The sequence below is a fragment of the Camelus bactrianus genome, chromosome X, assembly GCF_048773025.1.
Source record: "Camelus bactrianus isolate YW-2024 breed Bactrian camel chromosome X, ASM4877302v1, whole genome shotgun sequence".
In the NCBI taxonomy this organism is placed as follows: Eukaryota; Metazoa; Chordata; class Mammalia; order Artiodactyla; family Camelidae; genus Camelus; species Camelus bactrianus.
This window is the reverse complement of record NC_133575.1, coordinates 111,640,798-111,664,773: the sequence shown is the minus strand read 5'-3', so window position 1 is coordinate 111,664,773 and position 23,976 is coordinate 111,640,798.

Sequence of the window (23,976 nt, the reverse complement as noted above, 5' to 3'; positions counted from 1 at the left end):
GTTAAATGTATGCAATAATGTACATCAAAATTTTAAATGATTATATCTTTATTATCACATTACTGGTATTTATATGTCTCATACTTTTTAGGTGTTCCCTGAATTGTTATACAATGAATAGAAGTTACCCTCTTGGTCAGGAAAAAAAAAGTTAATATAAAATGTATTTTTCTTGAGGGAGGGTATAGCTCAAGTGGTAGAGCACATGCTTAGCATGCATGAGGACCTGGGTTCGATCCCTATTACCTCCTCTAAAAATTTTAAAAAAAATTAAATTTAATTAAAAATGTAGTTTTCTTTGTCAGAATTATGAAAGAAGAATAACTTGGAATAATGTAACTTTTGTTCTTGGCAGTTATTTTCCCACTTTTGAACTCCAAAAACCCGTTCAGTTAGAGTCCTTGCCTTTCCATTTTCCTTCCTCTCAACCCTGTGTTAATTTATTACAAACTATGAGGATAAATTAATATATTAACTTTAACTATGTGACAGAGTTTAACAAGAAACTCCCAGAAGGAACATATAACCACTAAGTATTAGCTGAACTTGTGAGCATTTTAGGGGCTGTGATGTGTTTTGACTAGAGGGCTTCGGGACTATATATGATTTCATATTACCCTTGTTTTTGAATACCATATAGGTCCCTCCTTCTCAATTATTATATCTCTATCAATTAGGCATCAGTGCATAATTAAACTGCCCAAACTTACTGTCTATATAAGTATCATTTATTATTTCTCCAGTTTGTGATTTGGCAAGAAATCACTTGACATATGGTGAACTCGGCTAAAGGTGTCTCCAAGTGTATCTCATCATGCTCCTGAGACCAAGAGGTGAGCCTGGATACATCTTTCTTAGGGCAGTTGTAGAGGCATAAGAGTTTGTAGAAATATATGTAAAGCCTAGGTTTGGAACTGGTATATGATCAGTTCCATTTCATTCTGTTTACCAGGAAAATTTATATGGTCAAGATTAGGGTCAAGGGGTGGGAAAGAAGCTCTACTCAGCATGAAGAGATATTGCAAAATTTCATACATGGCAAAGGGAACATATACAACAAGGGCTGAAGTATTGGAGATATGAATACAACCAGCCATATGAGCTTTATCTCTATTATTTTATTAGAAAATATATTTATTCTCTTTGAATGGTAGACTAGCTTTACTTAGGCTTATGCAATACATGAGTTTCAGGATAATCAAAATCACTTTTATATTATCTTTATAATTTGAAAACTAAAATATCACTAATACTGCATTTATAATTTTAAATATCTATGTGCTAAACAATGAATACATTATTTAAATTAACAGAACATTTTAAAGCAGTTATCTCTACCCCTATTTAAGAAAAGAAAAAATATATGAGTGTAAATGGTTATATAATGCCCAAAATAGTACAGCTAGTAAGTGACTGATAGAGCATTCTAAATCATGTCTGGCTGCTTCCAAGCCAAATGATCTTTCTCAAGAGGATGAACTGTCATTAAGCTAGTATCTTCTAATTTACTCTTTTTTGGTAAATATTAGGATTCTTACATTGTATTGTCTTAAACTCCATGTTGGACTAAATATATAAAAAAGAAATAGATATCTTTCAGTTTTCTATTTGAAGCTATTGCTGACTTTCAGTCCTCACTGCATATGTTATTGGTATTTTCATGCTGAGAATGACATTATTAGTTGAGGAAAGAATTACAAACTGCTGCAAAGCCATTTAGCACTTCTCATGTGTCCCTGTGGTCTCATTCTTATTTAGATGTGTGTAGGGAACATAGAAACAAAGCTGTCCCTACCCCCATTATTTCAGGTACATGTGGGAAAATAATGGGCTTTGTGCATGTGAATCCCATATGCAATTTTGAAAAATTACTCCCTTGTCCATATTTCACCAGAACTAAAATGAGATGCCCAAGGTACATGTTCGTAGTGTTTAACATCTGATCAGTTTCTTGTGCTGCCTTTTATTTCAATAAAATCCTTGGAATATTTCCAACTGCAGCCACATCAATTCCCAGAATCCTTGTAAAAATTTACTTTTAAGAATATAATCTCAAGATTAAAGTGAAAAGTGAAATGTAAGCAAAACATTATTACAGTGGTGGCTGGAGGTGGGCATTTGTGGCATCTCAAACTAGTCTATTATTCTAATCACAGTGTAGCCATTTATTTAATTTCTCTTTTCCTTTGAGTAAATATACTCCAGCTGATTTATTGATGCTTATGCCATGTGAGTTACTATGTGAGGCATTGAGAAAACACGTGAATAAGATGTGATCTTTGACCTTGAACTTATGGAGGAGAGAGCCATTTATGGAAGCTCTTACAAGGATAACTGATCAGAGCTATAATGGAGGTATAAAAAGTCATATGGAAGCATAAAGAAGCAAGGTAAGGCAAAGTGTCATGAGCTAGCTTTTGAGGTCTGAATAGGATTCTGCTATGACAGAGGTAATGAGAATTCATGGCGAGAACAGCAAAAACAGATGGAATTACGTTATGCAGAAATGTGGATGCAAAGAAAATTGTGTAGCACAGGAGCATGGATTAATAATGCTAGGGATATAGAATGACTGAAGGAATTAAAGAAGAGGGAGAATAAAATAATTATGCGGTGGTTCAGCAGTGTAGGGATTTCTAGCCTTAATAGCATTGTGGTTGGAAAAGATGCTTAATATAATTTTAATTTTCTCACATTTATGAAGGCATGTTTTGTGGCCTAGTATGTGATCTATCCTGGAGAATGTTCCACGTGCACTTGAAAAGAATGTGTTTGAATGTGTATTCTGCTGCTTTTGGATGGAATACTCTCTACGTATCAATTAAGTCCATGGGTCGAATGTATCATTTAAAGCTGGTGTTTTTTATTGATTTTCTGTCTGGTTGATCTGTCCATTGATGTAAGTGGGGTGTTAAAGTCTCCTACTATTATTGTGTTACTATCAACTCCTTGTATGTTGGTTAAAATTTGCCTTATGTGTTTAGGCTTTCCTATGTTGGGTACACATAGGTTTACAATTGTTATAGCTTCTTGGATTGATCCCTTGATCATTATGCAGTGTCCTTTGTCTCCTGCAACAGTCTATTTTAGTCTATTTTGCCTGATGTAAGTATTGCTACTCCAGCTTTCTTTTAACTTCCATTTGCATGTAATGCCTTTTTCTATCCCCTCACTTTCAGTTTGTGTCTTTAGAGCTGAAGTAAGTCTCTTATAGGCAGCATATATACAGGTCTTATTTTTGTATCCACTCAGCCACTCCATGTCTTTTGATTGGAACATTTGGTCCATTTACATTTAAGGTAATTATTGATATATATGTTCTTATTGCCATTTTAAGAATTGTTTTGGGGTTGTTTTTGTGAGTAATTTTTCCTTTCCTCTTTTTTTATTCTCTTGTGATTTGATGACTGTCTTTAGTGTTGTGTCTGGATTCCTTTTTCTTGTGTGTGTGTGTATATCTATTATAGATTTTTGGTTTGTGGTTACCATGAGGTTTTTATATAGCAATAGATAGGTAGATACACACATATATATGATTGTTTTAAGTTGCTTTAAGTTGATCTCTTAATTTCAAATGCATTTTTAAAGCCCTGCATTTTTATTTTCCTCTCCTCATAATTAACTGTTTTTGATTACTATCTTTGTGCATGGATGATTTCCTACCTTTACTGTGTGTTTACCTTTACTAATGAACTTTTTCATTTCATAATTTTCTTCTTTCTAGTTGTGACCTTTTTGCCTAGAGAAGTTCCTTTAACATTTGTTATAAAGCTGGCTTGGTGGTACTGAACTCTTTTAGCTTTTGTTTGTCTGTAAAGCTTTGGAGGTCTCCATCGAATCTGAATGAGAGCCTTGCTGGGTAGAGTATTCTTGGTGTAGGGTTTTCCCATTTCACCATATGGAAGAAGCACATTATAGTATATATTTTTCAGTCCCAAATACCAATTATGCAAATTGTGTTGATGATGATGTTGAGAATTACAAAGTAACTGTCTATTTTCTGAGTTGAAAGTAATACTAATTAGAAGTGACATTTTTATGTCATTTAACAAATATATTCCAAAATATTTAAATTTCTTTACTTGGAATATAAAACAGTCTACAAAATTGTGTTTTTAATGTGAACAGATAAGAGAGGTTTTACAAGCACCGTATTTATACTCTTTTGGCCAAAAGAAAAAATGCTGTGTGGTGGTGAAAACATTTCAAACATCCACCTTTGAAATGTTTTTCCAATAGCATAATAGTTCCTGTCAAAAGGCCTTCACTTTTTACTCATAATTAAAATGTTAATATATCACATTTGCTCTGAAGAGATTCAGGTAAAGCTAAGGGAGGTGTCAGTTCTGGCAGTTTGTTGTTTTTATTTGTGCTTGAGTCATCACTATAATCTGTATTTTGTTTTCATTAATATCTTTAAGCCACTTGTCCACTTTGTGACAATTTAATTATTAGATAAAATAACCTGAAGATATAATTAACTGGGCATAAGTAAAAAGCAATGTATAACATTGTGCTTAAAGCAAACCGAAGAGTAAAATGTGGAACCTTCACTTTTCTTTCAGCATACCTTGACTTTCATAAACAGACAAAATGAAGGTGCCTGTATGCTCATATAAACTAGTGTCAGTGAGTATATTAAATATAAATAACACTTACTTGTTTCCTTTAAATAAAATTAAAACATAGATTTTCTGATATCTTCTTGCCTACAGCCCTGTGCTAACAGAGAAAGTGCTATTTGAGCCAACAAAGCCCCACATTTGAAAATGCTTAGTGAAGGTAGGCTCAAAAATGTGTACACCAAGATTTACCAAGGCAGTGATATTGTTACCTTCCAAAGGAGTTGCTGTGGGGCTTTGGAAATTACAGAAAAAAAGATAATTTGTAATACCCATCTAAATCGTGAGTCCAGGCTTTCCTGCATTCATTATTAAAATGGAGTTGGTATCCCTTAGATAAATTGGAAAATAATGTATTATAGAAAAAAGTACCTTAAGCCAAGCATTGTTTGTTAATCAAGCTGTAAACAAAAGAGTTAATACAATGGAAGGAGGGGAAAACACTTACGTGAATGAAGCCAGTAATAGTAACCAGTCACTAAGATATGGTGACAAATGCTTTTAGTCCCATGAACATCATGATTCAAGTTAAATCATGTTTTTTAGATGTATATTTTTCAGAGAAGGGCAAAGTGCCTGTAATTATGTGTGAATCAGATGGCTGAATTATGAGGAACCATAGTAGGACATAGAGATTTCCAAAAGACCCAAGTTGAAATAGCAATAAGTATAAAACGAGGCTTTGGGGAGTGTATCAAATGGCAGATACTGCCTTTAATTAGCATTATGATTATGCTTGATAGTCTGTTTAGCCCTTGAGTCTGGATTCTCCTTTCTTTATTCATAAGCATTAGCTAAATGGTCTATGAGAATATACACATCTGGAAATAGAACTAAAGTTCAGTTCCGTAAGCCCCCTCAACAATTAGTCTTAAATTCTCTCATCACTGAGGCTTTCTGGATGTACATGCCGTTACCAGCATTTCACTGAATCGCATCTGGCCTTGCTGCTTTCTAAGCAGCAGGGTACAAAGAACAGGCATTGGCATCAGATAGACATTGATACTTTTATCCTTTCACTTACTAGCAGTGATAAAGAACTTAAAATTTTGACTCTTTCTTTTTTTGTAAAATTGGTCTAATAATGCCTACTTCATAGCAGTGTTATAGCTATTAGGAGCTAAATGAATAATAATTTCCAAGTTTCCACTCAGTTTTATGGACTCTGTACTATGGCCTGTTCCATTGCTTCCTCTAGGGTGGTGCAGCCATCCTGTGCCCCAGCTCAGTACTCATTTCACCTCTCTCAGCAAGCCAACTTTGCACCAAAACTGCATATTGTATTCAGTACCTAGTAGATTTCTTTGCAACTCTCAGCAATTTCCCTTTGTTTGAAATCTTCCCTTGTCATCTTTCTAAGGGGTGAGTTACAGGTAAATCCATCTCCATGACTTAAGCACCTCTGAAAGTGCCAGGCTACTAATATCATCACCTTTGGAGGTAAGGATTTCAACACACGAATTTTGGGGGAGACACAAAAATTCAGAGCGTAGCATGGAGGGTATTGCAGAATAGTAAGTACCTCTATCTAGTTTTTGTTTAGGGTATAAAAAGAAGACAGAGCAGGTGGTCTAAAGGAGGAGTTACCTGGCAGCACATAAAAATGGATTAGAGAGAACACTGATTACATATGACCTAACTTGCTGTGTAGCAGACAAAGTCACACACTTTTGTGTGCAGGAACCTAGCTTATGGATGCTCCTGGGATATTGGTGTAGTCAGGAATTCTTAGAGGTATCCCCCTTGCATTTTTCCATTTAGACAAGTTTCCAAAAGAGACCAGGAATCATCCCAGGGAGTCAGTCACCTGTGTTAGTGCTTAACACAATAGTTGGTTTTCCAAAATGTAGCAACAGTTAAGTATCTCTTGTTTCTCTTGCTGTGAAACATAGGGGACCTAACTGATCAGCACTTCCTGGGATTCAAATATGCCAGGGCATATCTGGAAGACTGATTAGGCCAGCCCACAAGGTCAAATTTGCAGGGTGCACTGACTCACCTGGTAGGAAAGAAAACTCACTTTGAGTGAAGAGGATATCAGTTCCATAATATTTTTACTTCTTTATTCCTCAGTCATCAAAGAGAGGGATGCTTCTGAACATGGTCTGTTTCTCATTCTCAGTATCCAGCTTTACACAGGTTTTATATGGTCATCTTCCTAGTGAGAGGGAAGGCTACCATTAAAAGTGGACAGTCTGTGTGATTTAAATTTTCATAAAGTGTTATAGTGCAAGGCATAACTGCTAAATAGCGCCCTCATGCTTTGAAGCAGTTTCTGACACATATAATACATGTTTCTTAAGTTTACACAATTAAACCGTTATTATATGTCATGGTATTTTAAATGATGATGTGTGGACTCCTGGCAGTCCAGAGATACATCATTGTGGGTCTGCAAGTTTTCAATAAGACGTTTTTATTTTGTGTTTTTCCATTTTCATGATCTAGACAAATATAACCACATCCTGGATCAACTGGATGAAATACTCTGGAAATGAGCCCTGTCATGCAATTTTATTAATTGTATGATATTTTAATTGTAGACCCACGGAGAAAGGGGGGTATATTAAGTATTAAAATAATGCATTTGAGCCAAACGTAAGCCAAATTATTATGTCACACAGTTTAAATGAAATTTTCACAGTAGTTTGAATGGAAAAAGTAGTAAAAAAAAAATTGAGTTGCCACAAGACACAAAGTGGTATAGGCATCTTGAATCCTCAGAAGAAGCTGCACGGTAGTAACAGGCATTACTATATTCACATTGAAGTAGTGATCTGTTTGTTAGGAAACCTCATCCTTCATATGAAATTAATATTATGAATTTGAATCTTCTTGGCTATGTGAATATGGTTTTATTTAATTTGTAAATGTGTTTCAGTTTTATAGGTACGTAAGAACTATGAAGATGAGAAGCTTATTCTTAGCTTTATGACTATCCTTATTCAGCTAGTCATTAAAATAAAAATAAGTCATCACCTTGGGTCTGAGGAGATGTTTTCCGTCCAGTGAGATTCATATATTGTTCAAGTTTAGGGAAAAATAAAAACAAACACTGTTCTTCTGAGAAATTCAGGGTTTTAAGTATTTCAGAACCACCTAAGGCAGGGACAGTGCCTTGGCATCACTAAACCCAGAGTCACACCAGCCAAACTTTATGCTACTTTATTCACTCTGCAGTTATAATGAAGAAAAAACTTTAAGTTCATATGAGTGAATAATGCCAACTATTTTTTAATGAGGCTGAACTGAAGAATTTCTATTAGACCTGTTTTTAGTGTTTTTATAATTCCTCCTTGAATCATATTCAGATACAACAATATGACAAATATCTATGAGGTCCTGTACTATATGTTGTCCAATTTAGGAGGTAGAGGCACTATTGTTTTGTATATGACAATAATGAGACTGAGAGACAGAAAGTTGTCTAAGGTCACATAGAAAGAGGTATGCGTGACAGTTACAAGTTTTCTGATCCCAAGTCCACTGACCTTTCCACCCATGACACCAGCTCCTTCTGATCATATTCTTCCTTCTATCCAAAAGCTCACTTAGCATAGCCAAATGGAACTTTGTCTAGGATAGTTTATGTATAGCAGAGAATACGATCTTTCCTTTAATCAGATACCACTGACCTACCACAGGACTTGTGCTTTGAGTCTTTCTAGTTTCTCAAATAGGTTCACATTTATCCTCTGCCATTTTTCTTGCTTTTCATGATTAATAGCACATATTTCTAATACTACAAGGGCATTTAAAGTACACCCCTTCTGACTTTAAACAGGTAGAATTGTATGAGAGAATTTTAGTCATCAGAAAGAAAATTGCAACAACAGAGCATCCAGGACATTGAGAATTCAAGTTCAAATCATTTACTCAAACAAATCGATCTTCTTAAAGATAGAATAGCTCTGCCTTCTTTTGTATCTAGGGGCCTCTAGCCTAAAGTGTTAAAATTGTCAATTTTATAAAATAAAGTCTCACAATTGAATAAAATGGAAGGAAAAGCAAATACTTTCTTGAGGAGACAGGCTGAAAAGAATCATAAGAAAACACTCTAGGTTTTCAAACATCTACAGAAGAATCTTACCAAAACTTCCTTTCCTCTTATTACATTTTAATTATCACCCTTGATCTTAGGCCTATTTTAGTTCAGTGCATGAAAATCCTAAAGCAGAAGATCTGGAACTTAGAATTTTTAGCAGTTAAAGATTTTTTAATGTCACTTACATTTATGACTTGCATTTTAAAGATGTGTATGTCTTATATCATGAAGGCTGCATTGTTACCCTTGATAATATATAATATATAAGCATGTTATAGACAAAGGTTTTCTGAGGCAAATAAATTTGTCATTAATGGTGGTGTGTAGTCCATATTTCCCTACATTTAAAAAGAAAATAAATATGTTGAGCGAATTTTTAATACCCACCGTTCTGTGGGTGCAGAAAGAGAGTATTATTCATTAAAGTAATGTTTTAAAAAGGAAAACAAATAACAAGAGGTATCCTTTTTACCAAAATTAAACACTTCCAAAAATCTCTCATGGAAGCTGACACAGCCCTTTGGAGGACAACTTGGAAATACTTTTTGCATGTGGTGAACACTTGTATGTGACCACCCATGTGCTACTTGCTCTGAACCCTTTAGCCCTCTTGGTAGGGGCAGTGTCTAAGGACATATATTAAAAATATTCAAAGTAACTGAACATCCCCTAAGGTTTAAAAACTACTGTTTCAGGTGAGCTCAGGTTCTTTGTATTTGAACTGTCAGCCTTCCAGTTTTATTCCATTTCCTCGTTCCGTTCCTCTTCCCCGTTTCCATAAGTGGCATCTGGACATAGGAAAGATTTATATAGCATCATGGAAGCACCGGAGGAGAGCTGTCTGGGTCAAGAGTTAGCTTTCTCTGTGAGTACCTACGAACCTCTGGTTAAGACAGAGCTCATCTCTCCTGGTTTGAGTACATGGTCCTGTATTTTTTCTTCATCTGCTACTGAAGTATCTACAGTAAATATAACTTATGGTGTTTTCTCTTGGTAGAGAAATATACAGGGATTTCGAGGATCATCAGCTAACCCTCCTTGCTTACTAGGCTTCCCATCTTGGTTCTTGCTGCTGTGGCTGAGCCTGATCCTCATTGGTATCCTCCATCTAGACTTCAGCTTTGGGATAGCCACCCTGGGGCCTCTGTAATGTACACCCATGACCTTCACCATCTTGACCCCAGAGAATCATATTGACTTCATTATTACATGCCTTCTACTCTCTCCACAGGATCTGGTGGGATCCTCTGGACCTTTTTTTACGTCTTGTGAAAATTATGGGAAAATTGAGGAGGGGACCTTTCTAGACCGTCTTTTATTAAATATGTGAAATCATCATTCGTGCCCTATTACAGCCACTCCAGCTTTGTTTTGGGAAGCTGTGAAGCTATTTTTTTCCAGAGTTTCCTAGGGGGAAAGATGAAAAACACCATACACTTTCAGCGTTTCCTTGTCTTTTAAAAATTATTATTAATACAACATTGTCCCCCTCTATTCCCCTACCTTTTCCACTTAAACACAGGGCCAGAGTTTAGGGGATGGGGGCACTGAACACTGTCAGTGATGCATGCACTATCTTCAATAGAGTCCCATCCCTTTTGGCTCTTTTCATGTTTCTCCCAGCATTGGAAAGTTTTTCCTTCCCCATTTTTGTACAGCAGGAACTTAACCTCATGTCATATTCTCTGTCTTATTCATACTACAGGTTATAGTAAATCTCTGTGCCCAGATCCAAGGTATGTTCTTTATATATAAAGTTTTCATATTTTAAAAATCTCTTTCTCCCTCAAAAATATCATGGTTAAAAGAATATTATCTCTATTTGCATTAAAATTTTAACCTCTAGCTGAGAAGTGGTTTCTTTTTTCAAGGTAGTGTCCAATATCCACCAGAAGCAATGAATTTAATCAAGTCAGGAGGTGAAAAACCTCAACACTTCAAGACTTTTAGAAAATGCAGAATTTGAGAAGTATTATTTTTAAAAGTATTAACAAAGTCGCATTAGTAAAATTAAAAATTCTATTCATATTCTTTGCCTTAAGGTACCCCGAAAGCATCTTATACACAAGCAAAATGTAAACATACAAGGATGTTCATTGCAACATTGTTTGTGATAACTAAATATTGGAATCAACCAAAATAGCCACAAACTGGTCACTAATCCATCATATCCATAGAATATGATAATATAGAGTAATTTGAAAGAACAAAGTAGATATATAGTTATAGGTTAAAATGGCAAAGTATGTTCACTTAAAAGACAATTTTCATAAACTGTATATAATATGCACCCAACTGTTTTTCTCTGGGGATGCTATTATCAGAGATTTTCAGTTTCCCTGTTGTATATTTTTATAATATTTGAACTTTTGTTTAATTCATAAAAATATTTTTATATATACAGAAAGGTACCAGAGTATATCTCAAAACCCCAATAGGCAGTATCACTCTTACTCATGGAATACTAGTGACATTCTTATTAAATCCAGAAGAGAATGATAGACATGTCATTACTATTATATATCTTTCAAGATGAATTAGACAAAATAATAAGAAATACAACAGAGTTAGAAGGCAGAATTATTAGAAGGGTAGAAAAGAAATGATCAGTATTTATAAATAATATGTTTGCTTGTGATATTAAATACGATTAACAGACAAGCTGTTAAAACTAAGAAGAGGTCAATAAAGTGCTTAGTTGTAAAACAAAAATATAAAAATCAATTGCTACCCTGTAAAGCAGCAATATGCAATTTCAAAACAAGCCACTCAGAATGTCAAGAGAATATACAAATAGATAAATAAGTTTATACTGTATAGCACAGGGAACTATATTCAATATTTTGTAGTAACTTATGGTAAAAAGAATATGAAAATGAATATATGTATGTTCATGTATGACTGAAGCATTATGCTGTGCACCAGAAATTGACACAACATTGTAAACTATACTTCAATAAAAAATATATACTAGAAAAAAAGAAAAAGAAGAGAATATACAATATCTATTATGGAGTAAAATGAAGAGAAAATGTGAAAGTTTTAGAAAAAAATATTTGGAAGAGAAATATGAATACATGAAGATAAAATCATAAAACATTGTATATTACTAGATGAGAATTTGATAGCATGAAAAGATGTCGATTAACAAATTGACGAACATTTGGATTGCTTCCAAATTAATTTAAAAATTAAAGGTACTTCTAAACAGTATCAGAGTAATGTGTATGGATATATGAAAAAAATCAACCTCAAGAGCAAGTCGGCAATTCTTCAGTATGGTAAACAAAACCCTTATGGATTTGGCCCTAATTTAATCCACGAACCTTCCCTCAGGCACAAAGATGTTCATTACAAAATAATAAAATCCAATTTATCCACAGCTATGTAGCACTTGGTACATACATCAGGAGCATAAATAAAAAAATTAGGTTTTGTAAATAGCGAGTTCTATGGTAAGCCTAGCTTTACATGCATTATCTTATTTGATCTACACAATCATCCTATAAAGAATAATATTAATTATCCTTATTTTTGAGATTAGGAAACAGCTTAGCAAAGATGCCTAAATCAACTCTACTAGTAAGCAGAGAAGCTAGAATTTAAACTCATCTATGTCTGATATCAAAGCTTTTAAGTATTAACCATGATTTTATATTCCTTTTTTAAACAGCAGAAAATTTAATATGGCCTTCAATATTAATATATTTCAGAAAATTGTGGTACAGCCATATGATTGACTATTATATAACTTTCAAAATAATCTATGAAAAATATTGTGTGAAATGCTTATAATATTGGGTAATTAAAATAAAGGGAAGAACTCTGTATTATAAGAAGCTATTGCTACATATGTCTGGAGGTAAATATGCCAAAAGTCAACAAATTTTATACAATTCTCACTCTGACCATGCATTTATTGTAATAAATGCTAATATTCACTATTAACATGAATTACAGAAAAAAATCTACAGATTAGCAATGTTATGTAAGAAAAATCTATAAAATCTAAAGGAGGACTTTTAAAAAATAAAGGATGCCAGAATTTCCACTTCTATCCATGAAGTGCTAATTGATATAGGAATCGCCCTTCTGCCATGAAAACGAGAAAACCAGACAAAAACCTATGACCTGGTGGTTTTAAGACATTGTACAAGTGGCAATACAGGACTGTGATTTCTGAGAAAGGGAAATCAAATAAAATGAGCCCTGTAGTTGGCACAGCCTATCCCCTAAAGGTGTGTTCAAGAGGGAAACCAAGCAGAGTCGTGGGGCTTTGCTGAGCTGAGACAGCTATCAGAGACTGAGGAGTCCAATGTGGCTAGAATTTGTAGGTGAGTATTGGAGAGGAATGAGCTACACAGAGAAAAACCTCACAGGGCTAGAGAAAGTAACACCAGCAAAGAGTAAGCCGAATAATTGCACCGTGCAGTTATGACCATTACAGGAAATGCCCGTCACATTACAGTGGGTCAGATTCTACCTACTTGGAATTTGGCCTTGGACAAAAACATTTGTCCTCTCTGCTCCTCATAATTATTATTTATTAGTAAAGTGAAGATGAAAATAACTTTCTCTCAAAAGATTGGTCAAGTGTGAACATTTTTTTCCTTCTAGTTTTTTTTTTATATGATTTAAAAATGTTACACTTCATTTACAGTTATTCCAAAATGTTGGCTATATTCCTCATGTTGTACAACACACCCTTGTAGCCTGTCTGACACCCACTAGTTTGTACCTCTTAATCCCCTACTCATGTGTCTTGCCCCCGCCCTCCCCTCACTGGTAATCGCTAGTTTGTTCTCAATATCTATGAGTCTGCTTTTTTTTGTTTTTTGTTATATTCACTAGTTTGTTGTCTCTTTTAGATTCCACATGTAAGTGATACCTTACCTTACAGTATTTGTCTTTCTGTATCTGACTTATTTCACTAAGCATAATGCCCTCCAGGTCCATCTATGTTGCTGCAAATGGCAAAATTTTTTTATGGTCATTTTTAAGAATGGTATTCCATTGTATGTGTGTTCCATTCTTTATCAATTCATCTGTTAATGGACACTGGACATTTATGCTGCTTCTATATTTTGGCAATTGTAAATAAGGCTGCTATGAACATTGTAGTGTATGTATCTTTTTTGAATTAGTTTTTTTCTGGATGTATACCCGGGAGTAGAGTTCCTGGGTCATATGGTAGTTCTAGTGTTAGTTTTCTGAGAAACCTCCATACTGTTTCCCACAGTGGCTACACAAGTTTACATTCCTACCAATGGTGTGCAAGGGTTCCCTTTTCTCCACATCCTCACCAATATTTGTTATTTGTGTTATTTTTGATGGTTGCCATTCTGACAGGTGTGAGGTGATAACTCATTGTGGTTTTGATTTGAATTTCTCTACTAATTAGTGATGTTGAGCATCTTGCCATGCACCTGTTGGCCATCTGCATTTTCTCTTTGGAAAAATGTCTATTCAGTTCTTCTGCCCAGTTTTTAATCGGGTTGTTCGTTCTTTTCATGTTGAGTTGTATGAGATGTTTATATACGTTGGATATTAATCCTTTATTGGTCATATCATTTACAAATATTTTCTCCCATTCAGTAGCTTGTCTTTTCATTTTGTCGGTGGTTTCCTTTGCTGTGCAAAAGCTTTTACATTTAATCAGGTCTCTTTTGTTTATTTTTGCTTTTGTTTCCTTTATTTTAGGAGATGGATACAAAAATATTGTTGCTATTTATGTCAAAGAGTATTCTGCCTATGTTTGCCTCCAGGAGTTTTATAGTGTCTGGTCTTATATTTAGGTCTTTAAGCCATTTTGAGTTTATTTTTGTATATGCTATTAGGTTTGTTTTCAGGGATGAAGAAAATGGGGGTACTCCTCATTCCAGGACTGGGAGCCTTCAGTGACCTCCAAATACCCCAATGGTTACTGTGGCTTCAGGTGACACAGAAGGCAGGAAACCTGGGGTACAGGAGTCCTGGGATCTTTTCAGGGCCACGACATTAGACTGAACCAGAACAAGTCTGGGGATACTTCCCTCCCCCACTTCAAGATAACAGAGCCATAGTGTAGCCTGTTCTGGGAGAAGGAGCGGGGGTAGGGGGGAAAGTTGAAAAGGATATACGATTGGAATTTCAAATGGAACTGGATTCTGGCAGTTCCTCCAAAAGTTAAACCAAGTTACTGTAGGACCCAGCATTCTACTTCTAGGTATATACCCAAGAGAAATAAAAATACATGTCTACACAAGATGTAAACATGAGTGTTCACAGCAGCATTATTCATAATAGCCATAAAGAAAGAGCTCAACTGTCCAGCAACTGGCGAATGGACAAACCGTGCTATATCCATACAATGGAACATAATTCAGCCTTAGAAATGAATGAACTACTGATCCATGCTACAACATGGATGAACCTGGAAAACACCATGCTAAGCGAAAGAAGCACATATTGTAAAATTCCATTTATATGACATGTCTGTAATAGACAAATCCATAGAGACGGAAAACAAGGAGTGGTTGCCTAGGACTGGGAGTATGGAGGGGAAGTAGATGGATGACTGATAAAGGGTATGGGGTTTCATTTAGGGATGATGACAATGCTTTTAAGTTGATTGTAGTGATTGTTGCACAATTCTGTGCATATACAAAAAACCCATTTAAATAGGTGAATTGTATAGTATGTAAATATTTCAAAAAGCTGTTAGAAAACATGGAAGTGGACTGAGTCATAATAAATGACTTGCAAATTATTAAAAAAAGACTGGGTAAAGTCTATTGAACACTGCTTTTCTTATTGGGTTCTTTGGTTGAAATGTAAACTCCGTGAAGGCAGGGAATTTGTTTTCTTCCCCTCTGTATTCAGTGTGCCTAGAACTGTGCCTGGCACATAACAGGTGAGCAGTAAGTGCTTACTGAATTAATTAAGAAACTAGCATATTGACAATAAAACACTTTAATGTCTAGCATTGGATTCGATGACTGCTCTGTAACTAGAAAAGACAAATGGCCTTAAAAGTCTCTTCAATTAAATGGAATAGAAATAGATTCTGCAGTAGAACCCATGAGTTTTCAGTTTGGGAATATCTTAGTACCCCGAGGTGAAGATGATTATGTTGTGGGGACTAAAAAACTATCTATATCTATCTATCTATCTATCTATCTATCTAGATATCTAGATATCTAGATATGTATAGTATATGTGGTTTACATTATATATTTTTCTATATGTATGTTACGTACCCATCTATATATGCAGATATATAATATAGAAAAGCAGTTTTGCCTTGCCATCTTCTGCCTTCATGGACCAAAATGATCTGTAAAAGTTTGGAGAGGTCATATCAGAGAGAAAAGAAAAAAGGTTTCAGTTAATCAAGGACACATTTTTTTTTCAGAGGTGCTTCTCTGTAGGCATTTTCAAATGTAAAATATATGCAGTAATTGTGTATTTTGTTGTTTTTCAGTAAATGTACCATGAAATTCTGTAAATAGAATTTTTTTTTTAAGACCTATTTTTTTTTCCATCACGGTAGTGTATCTAGTTACCACTGAAGCTGCTCATGGTTTACTTCAGTCATATCCCTCCTCTCTCTCTCTCTCTCTCTCTCTTTCTCCCTCTCTCCCTCTCTCCCTCTCTTTCTGTCCCTCCTCCTCCCTCACTCTTCCCCCCTAACCCGCCCTGCAGGGCAGATGGGAGTACAAGAGGGGATTCTTCACAGCTTGCAGAAGATGCTACAAATAGCAGATTGAACGGTGGTGACTGATTGGTCACTCCTGATACCTGCTAATAATCAAGCACTGCCAATTGAGCACTGCCAATGTTCTCTTCCTGGCTAAATCCTCACAGTTTTAGTTTTGTAAATATAGAAATCAGATCAAAATTAATGAGATTTTGCTGCATTTACGATCAATACCAGTAGTAACAGCTGAATCGATCAGAGGGTCAGTGTCAGCCATCAAGATGAACGCCATAAACAATGCGTCTTATCTCTCCAATTAGAATCTCTGATGTGAAAGCTCATCAATAAGACCGGGCATAGGGTCTCCAGCTCCAGACATACTGCATTTTCACGTCTCTCTCTCTTTCTCTTTGAGGCCTGGCTTTGCTGTTTCTGGCTCCTGTAAACCCTTAGGTCTTCCTTCCCACTAGAGGGTCAGGAAATATTCACCAACCACTGTCCTGGCCACAGCTCTCCAGCATTCAGAATCAAACACTGAGTATTCACAACTGGCAAACCAAAAAAGCAAAACAAAACCTTTTATTTCTGTACAGTTGTATCTAACTGACGTGTTCATCACGGATACTGGCATTTTCCTGTAATAAAGAAACCAAATAGATCAATGAAATACTAATGTTACTTTGTCACAGTGTAAAATGATTATGTAAACAAGTTTTTGCTATGACGGTATTTCCTAAGATGGAATTCTACCTATACAGACATAATGGTATTTAAGAAATCAGCTACTCTCTTTGTGCCTAATGGGCAGACTAAATTTGATATTAATTAATGGGTGAATTAAAAATATATTTTCTCAAAATAATCCAGTGAAGGGGATACATGAAACAAGAGTGGTCATGAAGCTGCAGACTGGTTTATAGTGGTTTCTTAAATTAGTTTCCCTCTTGTATAGATTTCGTAATTTTCACAACAAAGCATTTAGAAATAAAGCATATTGGTCATGTGAAATACAAGGCTAGGCAAATGTTTATGAAGAAATGAGAGCATGGATTAAGTACATAATTTTAGATTTAGGTAAAATCCAAATGAAACACAGCCAGTTACAATTCTAGTTACAATAATTGCATATTGGAAGTAAGCTTGGATTTCTCTTGCTTGTCCAGCAGAGATCGTTCTCTAAATTTTGAGAACAATATTCAAATTTTATCTTTCAGAGGTTACAGTAGCAGTGTACTTAGGCAGTATTTTCAGATAGTAAGGTTCTGCTCTTAATTCTTTTAAAGAATAGCTTTAGCGTTTTATCAAAATTACACATACATATGTTTTCAATTATCAGATAGTACTAGAATCTACGTAACAAAAATTACTAGTTTCCTATCCCACCACTTCCCAGTCTGCAATCCCACACACCGGAGCCGAGCACCTTGGACTCTTTGCTGTTTCATCTGGTATGCACCTCGCTAGGGTTCTCAATAATATACAGGTACATTTTCTTCTACTGCCTTATTATGAAAGAAAAAAATTTAGCTCCCTTAATGCTGCTCACCCTCATTTATTACCTATGTCCTTGCCAAGAGAGTCAAATTCAAATTTCTAATTAAGTTCTCATTTGTGGATTGCTTATTCCCCATTCCTGTTTCTTCTTTCTCCTCTTATTCAAATTTTTTTTTTTTTTTTTTTTTTGGCAGTTGCTTACCTCCAGTCTTCTTTCTGGGTGTTAAAATCACTATATGTTAGATTTTTCTGTTCTTTGCAGTCAAGAGCATGTTTCTCTTTTTAAAAAATTATTTTAATTAATTTTTAAAATTAAAGTATAGTTTCTTGTTCATTCTAAGTAGCTGGAGCCCCATTTGGGTGACTCTTGGTTTTGGGCTTCATTTCCTGTTTTACTCTCTCCACATCAAGAGAGGTGACTTATTTGACAGATATACTTGGAAAGAATAAATAAAAGAGCATATTCTACTGAGATGTGCCTTTCTTCCTCTTCAGAGTGAGCTGGTCACAGGAAACCGGAGCTGTTTCGCAGTGCTCCTTCAGGGCCGACTTTGCTCTTCCACGGGGGAGGCCTTCCCTTAGCCAGTGTTGCTGTGAGTGGGTGGGCAAGCTTGCCTGTGGTTTAGTTAGGAGGTCCATTTTGCTCTTCACTAAGCTTTATCTTCCACATTTACAAGTGATGATAGTGACATTCTGGCCTCCAATCTACTACTCTTTATTTCTCGTTTTGCTCATCGTAATCCAGATAGGAAAAAGAAAGGGCTGTTATTGGGCCCCCTCAAAGACACCAATAGTATCCATTTATTATTTATCATTCCATAAAATGTATTCCCTGCAGAACCAGGTAATGTACTGACTGTATTTCCTCTTTTCTACAACTTTCCGTTTTTCCTGGAGGTAAGAATGTCTTTCTTCCTTTTTTTTTTCTTACTTTTCATATGCTTTTAACTCTTTCTTTATGCAGCATAAAATCTCTGGATTTCTTTTCCACAGGATAAATTTCATCCAGCAATTTTTTATTCCTTTTATTTTCCTAGAGTCCTCCTTTGGGGGGCCTAATAGTCTCTTCTTCTAATTTGGACTGATTAGTCTCTAAGCCTGTTGCACAGTTGTCATTCTGGAACTTTCTTTTGGGTCTGTCTAATGTGAAATCACTGTTTTGTTTTGTTTTTTTAAATTTGTTTTTTTCTCTCTGCTCTTCAGATTGGATCATCTCCATAGATCTAATTTTATTTACCTATTTTTTGTTGTTGCTTTTTTTTTGGGGGGGGGAGTAATTTGGTTTATTTATTTATTTACTTTTAATGGAGGGACTGGAGGTTGAACCCAGGACCTCATGTATGCTAAGCATGTGCTCTACCAGTGAGCTATACCCTCCCCACCAAATCACTGTTTTCTGAATCTCATTTCTCCCTCATTCTTGTTGTATTCTTTACTTTGGTGGAGTATATTCTTTTAAAAAAAACTTTCTGAAGATAATACCTAGGAGGTAATCATTTCAGACTTCAAATATTGCAAATTTATGTATGGTATCATGTTATTTTCAACCAGGATAGAATGAAGATAGAATTTTACATGAGAAATTATTTTTAACTATTTTTAAAATGTTATTCTAGTCTGTTTTATCTTCCACTATTCCTGTTGAGCAATCCAAAACCATTCAGATTCTTCATCCTCTAATGTTACCTGATTTTTTCTACCTGAAATTGCAACAGATGTTGTTGCCTATCCAACATCTATTCATACCAAATCTATTCAGGTATTTACCCCATCCCTAGTTTCATAAGAGTATCCTGGTTAGTTTAAGACAGTCAGTTAATGGTATACCCTATCTGCCAATATAGGTCCAGAAATGGCCATGTGGCATTAATTACCTCATCAAACTGAAGGAAAGGGCTTATAGCATATTGGTGGAGAGGGTTCTCACTTTCCTCCTGAAGGTGAACTATGAAATTTGTAGCCTTCATTGCTACCGTCAACTATCCTGTGCACATTAAGGAAACCAGATTGAGGGAGATCCAAGAAAAGGAAGGGGCAGATGGAACTGGAGTCCTCAATGGCCTCAACTGAGCTTTTGATCATACTGTTACTATGACTGGCACCTACCCTACTTCTATACAACATTTTATTTAGTAAGATAGTTTGCTTATTATTTAACCAGGTTTGAGTGAGAATTTTTTTCTCCTCCAGTTCAAAGAATCCTGACTGCAAGAGGAAGCTTTTATGGTTTTCCCTGTATCCTGAAATTTCCTGATGAGGTCTCCTAGTTTCAGTCATTTTCCTTCCTATTGCTAGGCATTTGGTTGCCCCTTTCAATCTAGGAGCTCATATCCTTCAGTTGTCAGAGATACATTATTTTATCATTGATAATTGCCTTCCTTTTCTCCCTCTGCTTTCTCATTCTGGACTGTCAACATAAACAGGGTCACAGAGTCAAAAGAACCTTTTGTAATAAGTATTCTTAAATGACTCCTAGCAGATTCATGTATAAATTTCAAATGGAATTGTATCCCTTTGAAATTGTACATGAAATACCATTATTTATGTACGTATTCTCTATTTTTCCTGAAAGATAATCTAAAACTACTTTTTATTCTTTTGTTGTCCCCAGCAAATCTAGTCCTTGAGTGTGACAAGACCATTAGCTTGTAAGAAAATGCAATTGTGAACTGCTGACTGGTTTAAAGATGAGGAGGAGAGAGCAAAAGGTTTGGAGAAGGTAATAGTTCCTGATAGGTACACCTGACACTCTATATGACATGAATGGCTGTTGGATTTGCTTCATTCAATAAAGAAAACAGACGTTAAAAGGTGAGCCAGCTATTTGACTGATTTGAAAGGCGAAAGAAAAACATCTGATCTGTTAGTCTAGTGAATGCACAAGCTTTGTGGCTATCAGTTGAATCTTATTCACAAAATGAATGAGATTCAAGACCTTACTATAAAGAAAGAAATGAAAGAATCCTCAATAATGGAATTAAATTCACTTTGTGTGCCAAAGTCTCATATAATATTTCATTATACTGTGAGATGTGTCTTCTGATAAATAATATTCTATGTATGGCTATGTATTTACTTGAGATTTAATGAAAAAAAAAAAGAAATTGAAACTGTTTTAATGGAAAATCTTTGCAATTAGTCTCCAAAATAGCTTCTTAAATTGCTCAGTTTCAAGAATATTTTTGGCAAAGCAATGTATTATAGTAAGTACAATAATAGTTCTAAAAAATCCTTAAAATCTTTCACTTTTTTACCATTTAAAATTGCTATTAAGTTAATGTTGGCATCATTTCAAACAAGCCATCTTTAAATAGTTTCCTTTATATACTTTTTCTTATAAACTTGTTTCATCAAAATGCCATGCTAATGGGCCTGCAGCTGGTTTCATATTAGAACAGTTCTAACAAGAGCTCTCTAGTCATTCCCAGAACCATAGAATTATAATTTTTGTAGGAAGAAGTAACTTGCTCCATCAATTATCCTCTTTCCTGTATCTTACTCCCCTATCCTGGCACCCTTTCTTGGCTTGAAAACATTTTCAGATCTCCACCATTTGAAACAAATCCTTGTGAACTCCACTTCCTCCTCTAGCCACTGCATATTCCCTTCTTTGACTCACAGTCAAATTGTCTGAAAAGTATACTTCTGAATGCTGATCATAAATAAGTGGGAAGAGGAAGGTGGCAGAAAGTACAGGATTGCAACCTGGGCTGAAGTTTTTAAGACCTAAGAGCAGGAGGAGGTGAGAGGCTGGAGTAACTCCAGATTAGGCATTAATGGTTGTTAAGAGAATGAGGCTCTCAGGTTATATAGATCTGTCTTCAAATTCCTACTTTTTCACTTGATCGTCTCTGACACTAGAGAAGTCATTCAACCTAATAAGCCTCCATTTTCTTATGTGGAAATGAAATAATAATGGTACCTACCAGACAGTGTTAGAACCAGGACTCAATTTGATAGTATAAGAGCTTAATAAATATTAGTTGCGATTGCTACTATTATCAGAGACTGATACGTTTAGCATGAATTTAAGTAAAACCTGAAGCACAACATTCCAAGGTAAAACAGGCTGGTTAATTCAAACAAATGAGGAAAAGCCAACAGCAAGCAATGGGGCTGCAACTAGAGACTGCGAGATAGAACAAACTGCATTGGGTGGACAGAGAGATGGAAGATCTGAATGCCTCTGACATAGAGACAGGACAAAGAAGTACATAGAAAGTAGCTGCATACAGCACCGTCATCTGCAGTCTCCCCCCACAGTGGGATCAGTTCAAGGATTAACTAGTACTTGCTGCTTAAATTTTCTTTTCTGGGTATTCTGAATGTGAAAGGTGGATTCCCATGACTCCTCCCTCAAGCTATACAATTAATGCACTAGGTAATGAAATGGGCCTGGTGTTCTCCGGGTCAAACATCACTTATATGATGTTTCTAATTACCAAGAAAGTTAGTTATGGTGTAGGACACAGCGTATAGGTCACAAGAAGTGGTGATGATGGTCATAAAGAATAGTAAGAGTGAAAGAAGGAGTGGAGAGAAGTTATTGTTAAGCACTGGATGGAGAACAACAAGTTGTTATTCATTGTATAGTAAATAGATTTTGCAATGCTTTTTTTTCAGCAGAAGATATAGAAATTTAGATAATCTCTGCTATAATTTGTACATTTCTATGTGATGCATGCAGGATTTGGGGGGTATAAACAGCACTACAAAAACCCAGAAGTTATATTATTTGATATATTCAGTTTTGTAAAGATTTTGAATTAGTTTGATTGTGGTGGTTGTTTCAGAAAGTGTGCATGTGTAGATTCTATATATATAAAACTGTCAAGTTCTACACTTTAAATCCATACAATTTAAAAAAAGGAATTTATACTCCAGGGCATTGCTGAAAACAATTAAGCAATCTTGGCCTGTAATTTGTGAAATTTAACAGCTAAATTTCTTTAAGGAAACAGTATATGACGGCCCTACATACTACTATCATCATATGGTTACTGTGGGCATAATCAAACTTGTGCCACGCAGAGAAGAAACAGTAGAGGTTTAACAATGTGTGTGGGGGGTGGGGGTGGGGGGAGAGAATAAATCTCTCTAAAATAATGCATCCCATCACTAAAGAAATAATAATATGTTCCAGAGTAGGGGACCATACCTAGTATTATAACATTATCTAAAATGTCCAGTTTCCAACAAAATTTATAAGGCATGCAAAGATAGTAAAGGATGACCCAGACACTGGAAAAAAAAGGAGGTAACAAAAACTGTGAGTCACTAGATGTCAGATTAAATAGAAAAAAATTCAATGCAGCCATTATACAAATGCTCACAGAACTAAAGATAAACGTGATTAAAGTAGTGAAGGAAGGTGTGATAAGATGTCAAATTAAATAGAGAATCTCAATAAAGGGACAGAAATTTTTAAATAGAACCAATGGAAGTTTTGGAGTTGAAAACTATAATAACTGAAATAAAAATTCACTAGAAAGTCTCAGCAATAGATTTGAACTGGCAGAAGAAAGACATGAAGATAGGTCAATAGAGATTATGCAAGCCAAGGAATAGGGAGAAAAATGAACAGACGCTAAGAGAAATGTGGGGAATCATTAAACATACCAACATACACATAATGGGAGTACCAAAAGGAGAGGAGAGAGAGAAAGAAGAAGAAATAATATTAGAGTAACTGATAGCTGAACATGGTCCAAATTTACTGAAAAACAGTAATAAACATATTCAGAGAGCTTAACAAATTCTAAGCAGTAAAAACACAAAGAGACTCACAGATACATTATAGTAAAAAAAAAAATGGCTGAAAGTCAAAGACAAGGAGAAAATATTGAAAGAAGAAGGAGATAAATGACATGTCACTCACAAGGGAACCCCAGTAAGATTAACAGCTGAATTCTAAGTGAAAAAAACATTGGCCAGCAGGCAGTGGGGTAAATGCTCAAAGAAAAAAATCTAACAAACAAGAATCCTATAACCAACAAAGTTATTGATCAAAAATAAAGCAAAATAAAGCAAAAAGGTTGAATGTTTCTAGCAGACTTGCCTTACAAGTAATTCTAGACATTTCTTTAGTTTGAAAACAAATGATCACAGAAAATAATTCAAATCCATATGAACAAAGC